This window comes from Lepeophtheirus salmonis, chromosome 5, assembly GCF_016086655.4.
Source record: "Lepeophtheirus salmonis chromosome 5, UVic_Lsal_1.4, whole genome shotgun sequence".
Lineage (NCBI taxonomy): Eukaryota > Metazoa > Arthropoda > Copepoda > Siphonostomatoida > Caligidae > Lepeophtheirus > Lepeophtheirus salmonis.
Window position 1 is genome coordinate 46,943,425 of NC_052135.2, and position 13,729 is coordinate 46,957,153.

Genomic DNA, 13,729 nt, shown 5'->3' on the forward strand with positions numbered 1-13,729 from the left:
GGAAATCTTTATGATAAAATAACATAGGAAAAAATTAATAGAACGATTTTACTGACGTCAAAAGTTACAATATAATTGAAGGCAACGCCATCTCAGGGGTTCATAGTTTTTATAATATAAAATGGACAAACTTCCTATAAATTTTGATGAAGTTTCAAAAATGGCTTTAAGAATAAAAAGGAAATAACAAACGTGTCCTGCATTGAATATTACTTGATGGAAATGATAAACAATTTTATTTTAATTAGTATATAACATTAGAAAAATAAATTGCTAGATATAAAAAAAAAGACGTCTTAAAATTAAAATTGAATCATGTATATTTTCTGAGATATAAGAACGTCTGCATTTTTGTAACTGTTCCTTTAATTGGTCAGATGGAGTTAAACTGACTAAGTATAAGTACAGCACTACAATTACTTCATCTTACCTAGGAATTACCTTTTTGTAGACTTACATTAAGTATATTTCCTCTCTAGGAACGACGAAGTATCGAACGTAAGCAAATTGAACTCAAAAGAAAAATTATAATATATTTGTAAGGAGGCGTAAAAATGAAAGTATCCCATCCCCCTATTGTTTAGTTTCCAAACGACTCCAAAAGCTGAATAGAACAGACACCGGATCAATAAAGTAGGATGGAGATCGGCCATGAGAAATCCATTTACCAATGCAAGAGCGAGATGGCAGCGATATCGTTTCTCCATATCAACAGTCTTCACAAACCAGTCAAAAAAGATAAAAAGGAGATGCTTTGTGTTGGTGTCTATGCCACTGACGACTTGAAATCGTAAAAAAGAAGGCGCAGCCATCACGAAAGTTAATTGCATGTTATACTTCAGCCAGACTATGGGCTCAATAATAAATCTAAAACAACTTTATTTTCAACATAAACTAAAAAATATATTACTTTATGTTTAGTTATAAATGAAAAAAAGTGTTAAGGATATGGAATTGATAATGCTATTTATAGAAAATGTAACATAATCACAAGGTTTTCTTTTAATAGTTTATACATGCACAATACTATTTGATTAAAATGTATTAGAATTACAGAAATAAGCCTAAAAAAACAAAAGTGACAAAAGATAAGTACATATTGTAATAAAAGATTGTAGTCATCTTTTATTGAGAATACATAGGATACTGGACCATAATTTGACTTTCTAATCTGGATTCATACCACAGAATATAGTTAATAATTGTATTTAGTTCATATTCAGACAATCAAACAATGTTACTTTAAATACTTTTCGTAAAACCCTCTGAATAGTTATATAAGTAGTGCTGAATTTAACACTAGTACAAGGCCTTCATACTCCGCATCACAATATAAACTATTGAGCCTTGCATAGTCATGCTTTTAAGTAAAGTACATGCTATGTTCCACTTCTTCCCGTTAATCAGTGATTTTCCAAAAAGTTTGAGGGATTTCTATTGAAAGTCTATAAGTATTTTTGTTAATTGACTCCATATGGCTTTAGAAATGGGAAAAACTTGAGTTGAATTCAAATATTATTATCTATAAGTTTAACAAATATATTATACCCTTTAGATGCACCCACAAGGACTTTTCCAATTACAGCATTCAAATTTTCTACTTTCATATCATCCAAAGAAAAGTCAACTTTTGACAATTTTTTCTTATTATGACCATTACGATCTCTTAATCTTTGTTATAATAATATCATTTCATCTTTTGAGTAGTGACCATAAAAGATAAATGGTTTTCTTATTACAGAAAGATATACATATATTCTGAGCAGCTATGGAATTGTTACTAACTTACTTTTCCTTAAAGATGATCTACATACAATTTTTTCTTTGTTACATTAAATGTCGATGAACGTAGAAAAATGGAAGGGGTATATTTTCATGAGATGATACTATCAATTCCATGATAACTAATTCAGAATCAATTATAAAATTTCTAAATATATTTTTTGTTAATAACCAAAAAATTGCACGCTAAAGAATCATAGTCTGCATTATATTTAAAACCCCTAATATTCAAAAAGCTGTGGTACAACTTTTTTTATTGAGTACGATATTCTTAATATGTGTTATAACTTTATCCGAAGCAATAACCAAATTTGTTTAACTAATAAATTAAATATTGGTTAAAAAAAATAGACTTATGTTTATTAATTTAAATTTGTATTCTTATTATATATAACAATGTAATTTTGTATGGTTTTTTTAAGAAAGGATCAATATATATGTGTTTGTTAACACAAAAACAATCTTGAATATTAATCATAAATGGAATATTTTCAAATTTATATATATTATATAGAGCTTATATTTCATCTATTTCAGTTAATCATAGGCTTTATATTCGGGACATAAGATAAAATATTAAAAAATTGTTATTTGAAAAAATAGTACTCAAATATTATCAATGTATTCAAATTATTATGAATGAACAGGTTTAACAAAAATTATTCTTGACTTGACGAGCCACATACAGAAGTTTTTAATCATTTAATGGACAAGATAAATTTTTGTTACTTAAAGTACAACTTCTTGCGCCTCTAAAGGATTAATAAGAATAATTAGTTGAAGAACATATAGATAATAATCAAGTCATTATTTTGAAAAAAAATCATTCTCACTGGTTTTTGTGTTGACGAGGCACATATACTATATGTTAAAGATTCAATGCAATTTTAATATATGGGTAACATTTTTTAACATTTTTTGACATTGCCTTGCCACGACGACACCTTCATTTTTAAAAAATGAATCCTGTTTTTTTTTCACGTAGCAACCGTTTTTCCAATATGAGATATGATGACAAGTTTTAGTTTCTTTGCATTTTAATATACAATCATCTAATGACATTGGTTTCACCAATATGTAATCATTTGGTAATGTATCATAATTCCAAAATATGCAAGCTTTAAAGAAAAATGAAGAATATAATTATTTTATCAATGATATATAATTAATTAATGGGAATAGTCGTTTTAATATGCCCATGGATGGAGATCGTGTGGTCCTAATTAAATTTACTTCGTGTGTGTAGCTCAGTGTGTTACATCGAAAAATAAAATGTGAGTTATAATATCATATTCATATTTAATATAGATAACGAATTTCACTTTAGAAAAGCTCTAGCCATAATCATGTGTCGATAAAGTTCAGTGCGTCTTATAAAAAGAAATTTGGAATGCATCATCTCAATCCAAGAAATAAAAGAGTTGAAATTTTGTTGATTTGTGTTATTTAAATCACTTACGTTCTTTAATGTAGATTTTGTGACAATTACTCTCAATAATTGAGTATGTGTTGATTAATTTACATCCGCTCATTTCAAATTCAAAAGCTCTGCACCTTATTTCGCCGTGACAAATGATTGCGCACATTAACAGTGTCACAGCTTCATAAGTTTGGTAAACAGATATTTCCACAGCCCCTGTTTGAAAGTATATGTTATTAAAACCGTGACTCATTTTTATCGATCGTGAGAAAAAACACACTCATGAAATAGTGGATAGATTATAAATGACTTGATTTGAACTTTTTAGTGGTATTCATTAATTGTTATTGTTCATTTGTGGAGTTGTTTATTGCTAAGCAACAAAAAAATAAACGATTGAATGTATATTAGACTGATCCATTTTTTCCTTTTTTTTTTCTAAATATTGAGTTTTCATATGCTTAAAATATGATTTGGGTAAAAAAAGGACTTACAAATTTCGAAAAGTTTAGAGATTGGCCAATGATCTTAAAGTTTTTGGAAATTGACGATTTGTTTTGGTTCTTTCTTTTCATATATTCTAACTACAATCAGATATGTTTAAAAGTTTTTTGTTACTTTTTTTCCTTAAGTAAATTATTTAAAAAAAATATTATTAATATATTGTTCTTTAATTAGTTTCCTTGATTTTACACGAAATAAGAATGAATAAATTTTTTTACTCAGATCCCAGCATAATTTTCTTTTTTTTTCTTTTTTTTAAAAAGAAAACAGCAATATTGGAAAATATTTATGGTAAAAAAAACTCCATATTATAAGAAGGACTTTGACATTTATCAAAGTTTTTTTATTTGCTCCTTTATAACAGTACGTTATCGAATTTCTTTTTAAAAATTACAAGAAATATTTTGTAAAATAATTTTTCTTATTTTTTTTTTTGAAAAATGAAACACATCTTGGAATTTTATCAACAAGCAATCTTTGATTTGGTTCCTTTTGGATTTATGTCAACACTTCAGTGTTCTTTGTTTAAATTTAACTGTTATAAATATGTTAAATCGTAATAAAACAAATAAAATAAATTATTTTATAAATAGGATAATATAAAAAAGTACTTTTTAAAATCTATGTCAGAGTTATTTTTTAATAATCTAATACCAACTTTAAATAGAAGATCAATGTCCTTCTCTTAATATAATGTAGCATTATTTTAAGGATTTGGCTGTTTTTTTGTATGTTTTTTAAAGATAGATATTCTGCAGAGTGAGTAATTGCTTAGAAAATATCTTTCACTCATATTCCGTTTAAAATAAAATAAATAAATTTAAGAACTAAATAGTACAAATATTTTCATAGATAATTTAATTTAAAAGTATACAATATATTTAATAATATCTACTTGTAGTTGGAAGATTATAAAAGAAGAAAACAAAAAAAACTATCAAAAAGTAAATCAACTTACAAAATTTTAAGGGGTTGGGTGATTTCTACAACTTTTTTTAAAATTGGCTATGTTTTTTTTATATGTATATACTTAGAGTGTTGCTACCAGTTTCTATAATAGAAAATAAAAGTTATTACATCAAAAGATAAAAAAAATTATTCAAAATGATCAGCTTTACTGAAATTAAATTTAGATTGAATGGAGGCAAAAAATTTATTGCTTCATAAGCTACGGAAACTTTTGCACCTTTTTAGACGGGTGAAATAGAGGACCATCTAGTTGAAAGTATAAAATTGATCTTTGGCTGGAGACCTTATTCTAGAATGGTGTTTACGTACTAAATAGGGTCTATTTTAACCAAAGAGGGCATTATGAGACTGCATGATGGTAACCTTTTACCCTGGATTTTGCATCCCACTGGTTGAATAAGATTTTTTTTTCCATATTCGATTATTTTTTGAGTTGTACATGGGCTCAGCAGAAAAAACTTTATCATTGCTTTTTATAATATTAGGAGACCTGCCAGACATTGACAACCTGAGAATTGTATGCTTCTGGTTATTTTTTTCTTCTCGTAAATGAAAAGATAAGCAGAAAATGTTTAACGCAAACTCTGTTGACAAACGAAATTATTTAATTGATATCAAATGAGTTGTATATTAGTTGTATTCCTTTTTTTTTTTTTTCGTAGCATGATATTAGTGGCACCGGAAAGTATTTGCAAGTATGGGGCCAAAACTTTATCATTCTGACATCATAGACAAACAATCTTACCATTATATTATACTTTGTCAAAAAAAGTTGCTGGTGAATGATCCCTTGACACTTAAAATTTTGGTGATATTGCTTGACCTTCTAGGCAAATGTCTCCTCCCTTAAACTTGATGTTCAGGAATCTGGACTCTTTACAAGAGATACTTATGTCCATTTTTTGGGCCTTGTCTTCTTGTATGACAAAGGAAAATATAACAAGAAATACCATGAGGAACAAATAGAGTCCTCATCCTCCATCCACAACTTCTTATTTTAAACTCATGAGTTAATTCCTTCCCAAGTCAACTCCACTTCGTCTTTTACCCTACAAAAATAGAATATATATAATTATTCTTTGTCCTTAACGTCTATAACGTACAATTCACTACTGTATACCTAAATTACATTACACTGATAACCATTTTATTTCCTCTCAATCGTGCTGTATTGCCAAAATTGACAATTATGTATCCATAACACTTCAAGCCCCACTTATTACTTGTAAAAAATATTTTGCCAATTTTGTATGCTCTCAATGGCGAGATTCCCATCTTTTCTCAATATTTTTGTCAGCAATGCATTATTCTATTCTGCTATTATATGCATAACTAGTTTTTGTGATATGTTGAATGCTTATGTGATTTTTAATAAATATATGTGACCCCTTAACTTATGTAAAATAATATCGGGAAATCTAAATTTTACATATGTTAAGAAGTCACATATATTTATTTAAAAATCACATAAGCCTAATCAAATAATTATTTATAGGTTATCAATACAGTTTTACAATATTTTCCGTGCACTAATGCTATGTTTTAATAAAAATTATACAGCAAGCAGCTCATATTAACATTAGTCTGAATTCGGTAGTACCATAAATGTCACTCCGGCTTTCTCTTAGAAATGTCCATTCCTAGATACATAATATATCTTTCCATATAAATTTAAAAGTACTGTTTCGTTATTACAGATCTGTTAGTTTTATTTCTTACATGATAAACTTGTGACTGGTACAGTGGTATATGTAACCCTGTTTAAAAAAAAAAAAAAAAAAAACATTGGTGGATTTATTAAATGCAGATACGAAAAGTATTGCCCCGACACGAAAAATAAATTGGGTTTGTCTGACCCAATTATAATGTTTATACATCTATGACAAATCTTACTAAATATTTGAAAATATTTTTTTTTGGCTACAAATGAAAATTTGAAGAATCTTTTATGGACTCATGACTAAGTAAAACATTAAATCACAGTAACATTAGAGTTCAAGTGATATCTGAGAATCACCATAATCTTGAAAAATATTGTTTTATTAATTTATTCAGTCAAACACATTTTAATGTAGTTAGTTACCACAAAAACATCTGAAACAGAAATAAAGAAAAGTAGAAATACGTCTTTCTTTACATAATGCCTGCACACAAGCTAATTTTTTATGGACATATGTCTGTCAAAAATATAAAGGCTTTTTATTTAAAGTTCTGATATGAGTTTAGATAGTCCAAAAATCTTAACTATAATACCAAACTTTAATTCTATTTAAGAGTTTTATTTTAGCCCAATATGCTCCTTTTCAAACAAAATCTTACTTTTTTTTCTTTCATTGTGACGATGATTTTTACTTCTTTATGTACAATTTGCAAAGCCTCCAAAAGATTCATTCAAATAGTTCGATCGAATTGAAATTGACGATCAAAAAAATAGTTTACAAATTTCCCCCCGGGGATTGAGATGGTGTGCTTCTGATTGGTTTTGCCTTAATAGACATGAAAATGACCAAAATTTCTGCTTTTTTGGCGTAAAGAGAGCACCATTTCTTATTCATTCAAAAATCTTTTAAAGCTTTAAACAATATATTTCCAAGCAAAAATATTAAAAATTCTTTTAAAATATATTTATTTCTAAGGTGTTATTTTTATAATCATGAAGTTATATTTATTTATAAAGACTTTTTTAATCGAAAAACATGTATCTACAATGTAAATGTTATGCTTTTTTCTTTTATATATATCTTTCAAGACTAAATGTTTACAAAAAATTATGAATAACTTGTCGTATTTTTGAAAGCGTGTTCTATGCTTAAAAAGCAAAAGTTTCAGCTTGTAATGTTCCTTTTTATATTTTTTGAGCCAAAAACAATAAAAATAACAACATTTCAATATAAAAACAAATAATAATCAAAGTTTTTTGATTATTTATTTATTTGGTTGATTTCGCCTAGTGGCTAAAAAACCCCAATATTGTCGACTCATGATAAAATATAATAAAACGATATAATAAAATTTAATGAAATAATGTTGTAAAATGAAATGATATATTGTAGTGTGAAATTAAAGTAGATGAGTATTATTTTTTAAAAGTCACTTAAAACCTCAAAGTGAAGACGTTCTTCTTCCCTCTACGAGGAGGTTGTTCCATATCCGTATAGTTCGATTAAAAAAGCTATGTTGGAGGTAATTAGTATTTGCCGATGACTGAACCAAGTAAAAATCGGAAGACAACCTAGTGTTGTACACCTTACTATATACTTTGTGTTTGATATTACATTTCATTAATAACTTGAAACACCATAACCACATCCTGAAGGTTCCTCCTCTTTTCAAGCGACAACACCCCGACTAGATGTAATCCAACCTCAAAGGATATATCGCCCCATACCATCTTAATAAAGCCCTTCTGTACATTTTCAAGAGCTCTGATTTCCCCTATACATTGGATTCCACAACTGAGAAGCGTAGTTTAAAATAGCCATAACATATGTTTCATAAAGTGTCTTCATCAGCTTCATATTTCTGGTTTTACAACTCCTTTTAACAAATCCAAACGCTTTGTTTGCTTTTCCAACAATACTATAAATGTGAGTGCTGAATTTCATATTAGAAGATGTCAAAACTCCAAGATCCTTAAAGACACCCACATTCTTCATCTCTCCAAGACCAATAGCACCGCCCGAAAAATCATAAATGAGCTCTTTTCAATATTTACAGGAACTCTCCAACGGTAGCTCCACCTCAGAATTTCTCTGAGGTCGTGTTTGGTCTCCTCTTCTAAGTGGCAAACAAACTTAATGTCGTCAGCATACATATATATTTTGAATCTGAGGTTGTCACACAGGTCATTAATATAAACAGAGAAAAGGCTAGGTCCAAGGGCACTACCCTGAGGTAAAGAGAATGGGCTACCTTTTGAAGATGATTCAATACCATTTATCAGAACTTGCTGCTCTCGATTTCTGAGCCAAGATGAAATCCACTGCAATAGTTCACTCCCAATCCCAATGCAATATTGTTTGTGTTCGAGCCCACAATGCTGCACCTTGTTGAACGCCTTGCTGTAGTCAAAGTATAAGACATTTGTATCCTTTGAGGAGTCCCTACTTCGAGCGACATCATCCCAGAATGATAACAGGTTTGTAACACAAGACCTTCAATTTCGGAATCCATGTTGTCTGGGAGATATCAAATTGTGTTTGTGAAAAAAGTTTATCACTTCAGAATTGATTAGCTTCTCCATTAGTCGAGAGATCTGTCTTGTGATGGAAATTGGTCGATAATTACAAACATCCTTATGACTTCCTTTTTTGTGTATAATTGAAGATAATATTGGCGCATTTCCAGTAAAACAGTGCCACTTTTTCCTGCATCGACTTGCTAAATATCATTGTAAGAGGGAAGTAATGAACATTACCAAGCTTCTTTAAGAATAAATCACAAATACCATCATGACCACGACGAGAAATAACTATTGAGGGAAGAAATGGCTTTTAGGACAACTGATTCTGCAAATAAAATCTTGGATAGGTGAGGACGGGTATCTGGGAGTGGTTGATCAATGTAGGGAGTCCCAGAATCTGTTGAGTAAACGGAGCGAAAGATTGGGAATGCTATGGTCATCGGACATTCGATTACCGTCATCCAATTCAAGTTATTCAAGTAATTTAGTTAAATAAATTAAAGAATACATACCAGGTTTGAAAATATTTTAAATAGAAAATACACGTTTATTGCATGAAGATGATAAATAATATTTTATTATAAGTATAACTCATGACTAGTTATACATTCCCCCCCACCTGTTTAACAATTTGTGGTTATCACAAAAAAAAGGTTGCTCTTTGGAGCTGAACTAGCCATCTAACCATATTAGCACATCTTATTAACAAACAATGCACTGCTCCAGAAATGAGTGTCCAATCAATGCAAGCAGGATAGTAATATAACAGATCTAAGCCTGGTGAGAAAGCCGTAGTTGAAAGTATTTTTTAACTAAACTTTTAATTGTTTCCCTAACCAGTTTTATTGTGTGTGATGGTGCATTGTCATGAAACAAAATAACTTAGTGTTTCCTTTTTTGATATTCTATTCGTTTTTAACGCTAAACTCTATTCAAATTGATCATTTTTCTAAAGTAGCGTTCAGTGTTAAGTGTTTAGTCCAATTTTCGTAGCTCATAATAGATCACACCAATTTGACCGCAATAAACGCATATCTTGTCTTCAATCAGTTTTTCAAATCAAAATTGTCACTTTTAAATTTTTCCAAATCGTAGTTTCCAGTCACGAATTTTGACATTTTCAACCCTATTACAAACGTACTGTTTTAAAGTTTGTAAAGTCTTCATTGCCATAAGTAAGAATAAAGGAAATAATGCAATGTCGTTTTCTGACGACAACAACATTCTCTGATATTGCCATCTATTGGTAAATTCATATTTTATATATACACACCTTTTATGTAATGGAGACTCAATGTTATGAAAATATTTGTAGCTTGCTTTTTAGTTGCCTCACTACTGACGTACATAAATTTGTTGTGCTTAATTGAGGTTGGTCTACAAAATGTTAAGTGGAACAAGTTCCTAATAATCATAATTAATAGCACAAAATGTTGCAATTTTTTCCAGTATCCCCTATAAAATTTATGGTTGACAATCCCTTGTGAATATCTACTATACATTAAATATCATGATTCATGTCACTGATATTAAAATGATCATAATTCCTTGAATATTACTATATTTTGGGAACAATCTATTGAATTAATAATTTTTAATGAATAATATATTTGTATTTACCAATACCTATATTGTTTTTCATCAAAATTAGACTATGACAACATAAACAACATAATGATACAAGTATAATGAAAAATCAAAACTGATTGTACATTAGTCCGTCCCGTTATTGGCTTCATATTTCCCCCCTCCCCCCTGCAGAATAACAATATATAAACTGCCATTTTAAAGTTTGAGGCTTATCACACCGTTTTCGGTGGGATACCGGCAATTTTATTTTTGGGACAAAATATGACAATTTTTGGACATATTATACCGTCCAAAATATGAAATTATGATTGATAAGATGTATTTGTTTTAGTATTTGGCTTGTAACACAAACAAATTGTTGTTAGTAATTTAATGGGCCTAAGACGTGATTATAATTATGAGATTTTTCTGTTTTATCAAACATAACATAAGACAATATTCCTCTTTTTGTCAAAAACTATGACTTTAACCAGGGTTAAATTTGAATATGTTGTATTTATTACAACAGAAAACCATATACCATTTTCTCTCATTATAATGGCATGTACCATTGACAAAAAAAATCCAAAAAGTCTCAAACTTTGTGGAGTTCAGTTTTTAGATTATGGCAAATAGAAAAAGTTTAAGCGCTGGGGGATAAAAATTTTAACCCAAAAACAGTTTAATGTGTACCTACTACATTAAGGATAAGTATTTATAACCCTTGATATGATATTTACTTTTAAATAATATAATTGAATGCTTGAAACTCAATAGTATTGTATACGTTTGAAATGATTAGGAGTATAATTCTTACTGTACTATATGAAAATTACTACTTCATATATAACTTGTGCTGAATTCGAGTGTTACTCATATTTGCAAATAAATGGAAATAACCCAATTACCCCAAAATATTATTTAAAAAAATATATATAAATCATTTTTTTCTTTTTACCTCTATCTATATACATATGCAGATTGGAATCAGATGGAATACACATCGTGCAAGAAGGCCATGAGTTTCGGATCTTGTGAACGCTGATTTTTTTTTTTTGGGCAAGAATATCTTTCCGGTGGATCAGAACCATAACCACCGAAATGACATACAAATTGCAAAATCATCTTAAATGCTTAAGCTGACATTTAGATAAAAAACATCAAGCACCTCAAGTTATATTTCTGAGCGTCTTAGTGTATGGTGAGAAGAAAATAAATTTATGTCTTCAAGCACAAGAAAAAAGTTGATGCTAATCCCTACTACATACAAGATTTTGAGGTAAACTGTCTTGTCAAGATTGAAGGAGAAATTCCCATAGGTAAATTAAGTATAGGCTCGAGATAGGGCTCCGTCTCAAATATCTCCCAAGCCCCAAACTTTTTGCCTGAAGGTGTTTTTGTTTTGGAACATTACTCCCATTTACCCTAAAAATTATTTTAAAAACTTGACTAAATTTGAACCTAGTTGATCTAAATTCGATTAAACTCGTACCCGAGTCATCAAAACTCAAAATATTTGAGTATACACTAAATGATAAAAACAGTAATTTGATAAAATTGTACAACTATCCCGTTTGTATTGTATTATCTCAAGATACATTGAAGTGGAAGAGCAGTAAAGGAAAGTACATCTTTCTAAATATATTTTCAGAGTAGAATATTAATCCATTCCAGCAACTTCAGAACCAAACAAGAAAATATTGTACACAGCTGCGGAAATTTTATCAAAAAGAATAAATCTAATTAATAGTGATGCCACTGAGATGTTTATAACTATAAATGACAATCTATTTTAGCTTTATTTATGCAAGGTTTCTAATCATATAGACACAACATTTTAAAATGATTTTCTACTACACCATTTAATATTTTCAAAAATTACGTCTATTATTAAATTAATAATAATTGACTGCTTTATTCAGGAAGTCAAAGTGACAACTTAATTTTTGCACTTAGATTTGATCAATTTATTGTAATATGTTTACTCTTTTGACCGATGCCTTTACTTGAATTCAATTTCTATCATTATCTTAAAACTAAAATTCAACTCAACTTAATATTCAATAACTCGAATTTGATAATTATAAATTGAACTTTACACAATCCATCTGAAACCCACATTAATTATTGTCATTTAAACTGTAAAATAAAAAATATTAAAATAAAAATAAATAATTTATGATTACTAATCAATATACAGTGGATTTTTGAGAATTTTTTTTTGTCTAAAATGAGCTAAAAAGATCTCTGAAATTTGAAAAAATGAGCAACCAAAATATAAATAAATAAAAAAATTATATAGAGAAAAATACCGTTTTCCAAGAATAATTTAAAGTAGTTAGTGTTGTTTATATTTATCATAATTTATTTATAAATTTTGCTATATTATATCAACAAATGAAAAAAAGAATATTAGAAAGATTTCCTTCTGTTAATTTTTCCCTTCGTTCTGTATTGGTAGTTATAAACATACATTAAAGACTGTGTGAAGTCCACATTCGTAGTTAAAACAAATTTGAAGTTGCCGTGATTTTCAAAAGTTCTATTAAACAAAGAAATCTCATCTTAACCATCAATTGGTATACCTCAGACCTTTAGCATAAAGGGAAGATCAGGATTTTGCAATTTGGCAAAAAAATAGTTCTCCTTTGATACGAGATTCATGTGGAATTATTCTACACTCAATTTTAAACCTAATTTATCCTTCCTCTAATTGGCTGTTTGTCGTTATCTGGCTCCTTTAGATATCCAAATCATGTAATCATAATATGCATATTTTGCCTCCAAAAAGAAAGCCAAAAAAATAATCAAAAGTTGCTGTGTAATCTGATTATAACTCAAATTTTCTATACTTACTTACACCAGCTTAGAAAACGATCCATTTTAATGCCAAAAAAGGGCCAAAAGAGCAGTTTTTTCAAAAAAAAAAAAAAAAAAAAAAAGGTAAGAACAGGCAGTTTTTTCAAAAAGAGGACAAATGGAGCAATTTTTGAGCAATTTAGGGATCGCTCTCAAATCCTAAGTCTACTAATCAATTACATTTACTTGAAGAATATTTTAATTAGGGATGTGCAAAATGCTCGGGCAATCTATAGAATTATCTATAGTTGATCATTTTACGTTTATATACATTGTCAGGTAAAGTGATTGTGGGTCATCTGATTGTTAAACAATTCATTACAAGCAATTTGATCATTAAGGATACGATTATGATCATAGATGAAAATAATGCTTTCCACTGGAGTGCTAAAAAAATAAACCGAAAGTTAACGTGGTAACTTTGACAATTGAAAAATGTTTGG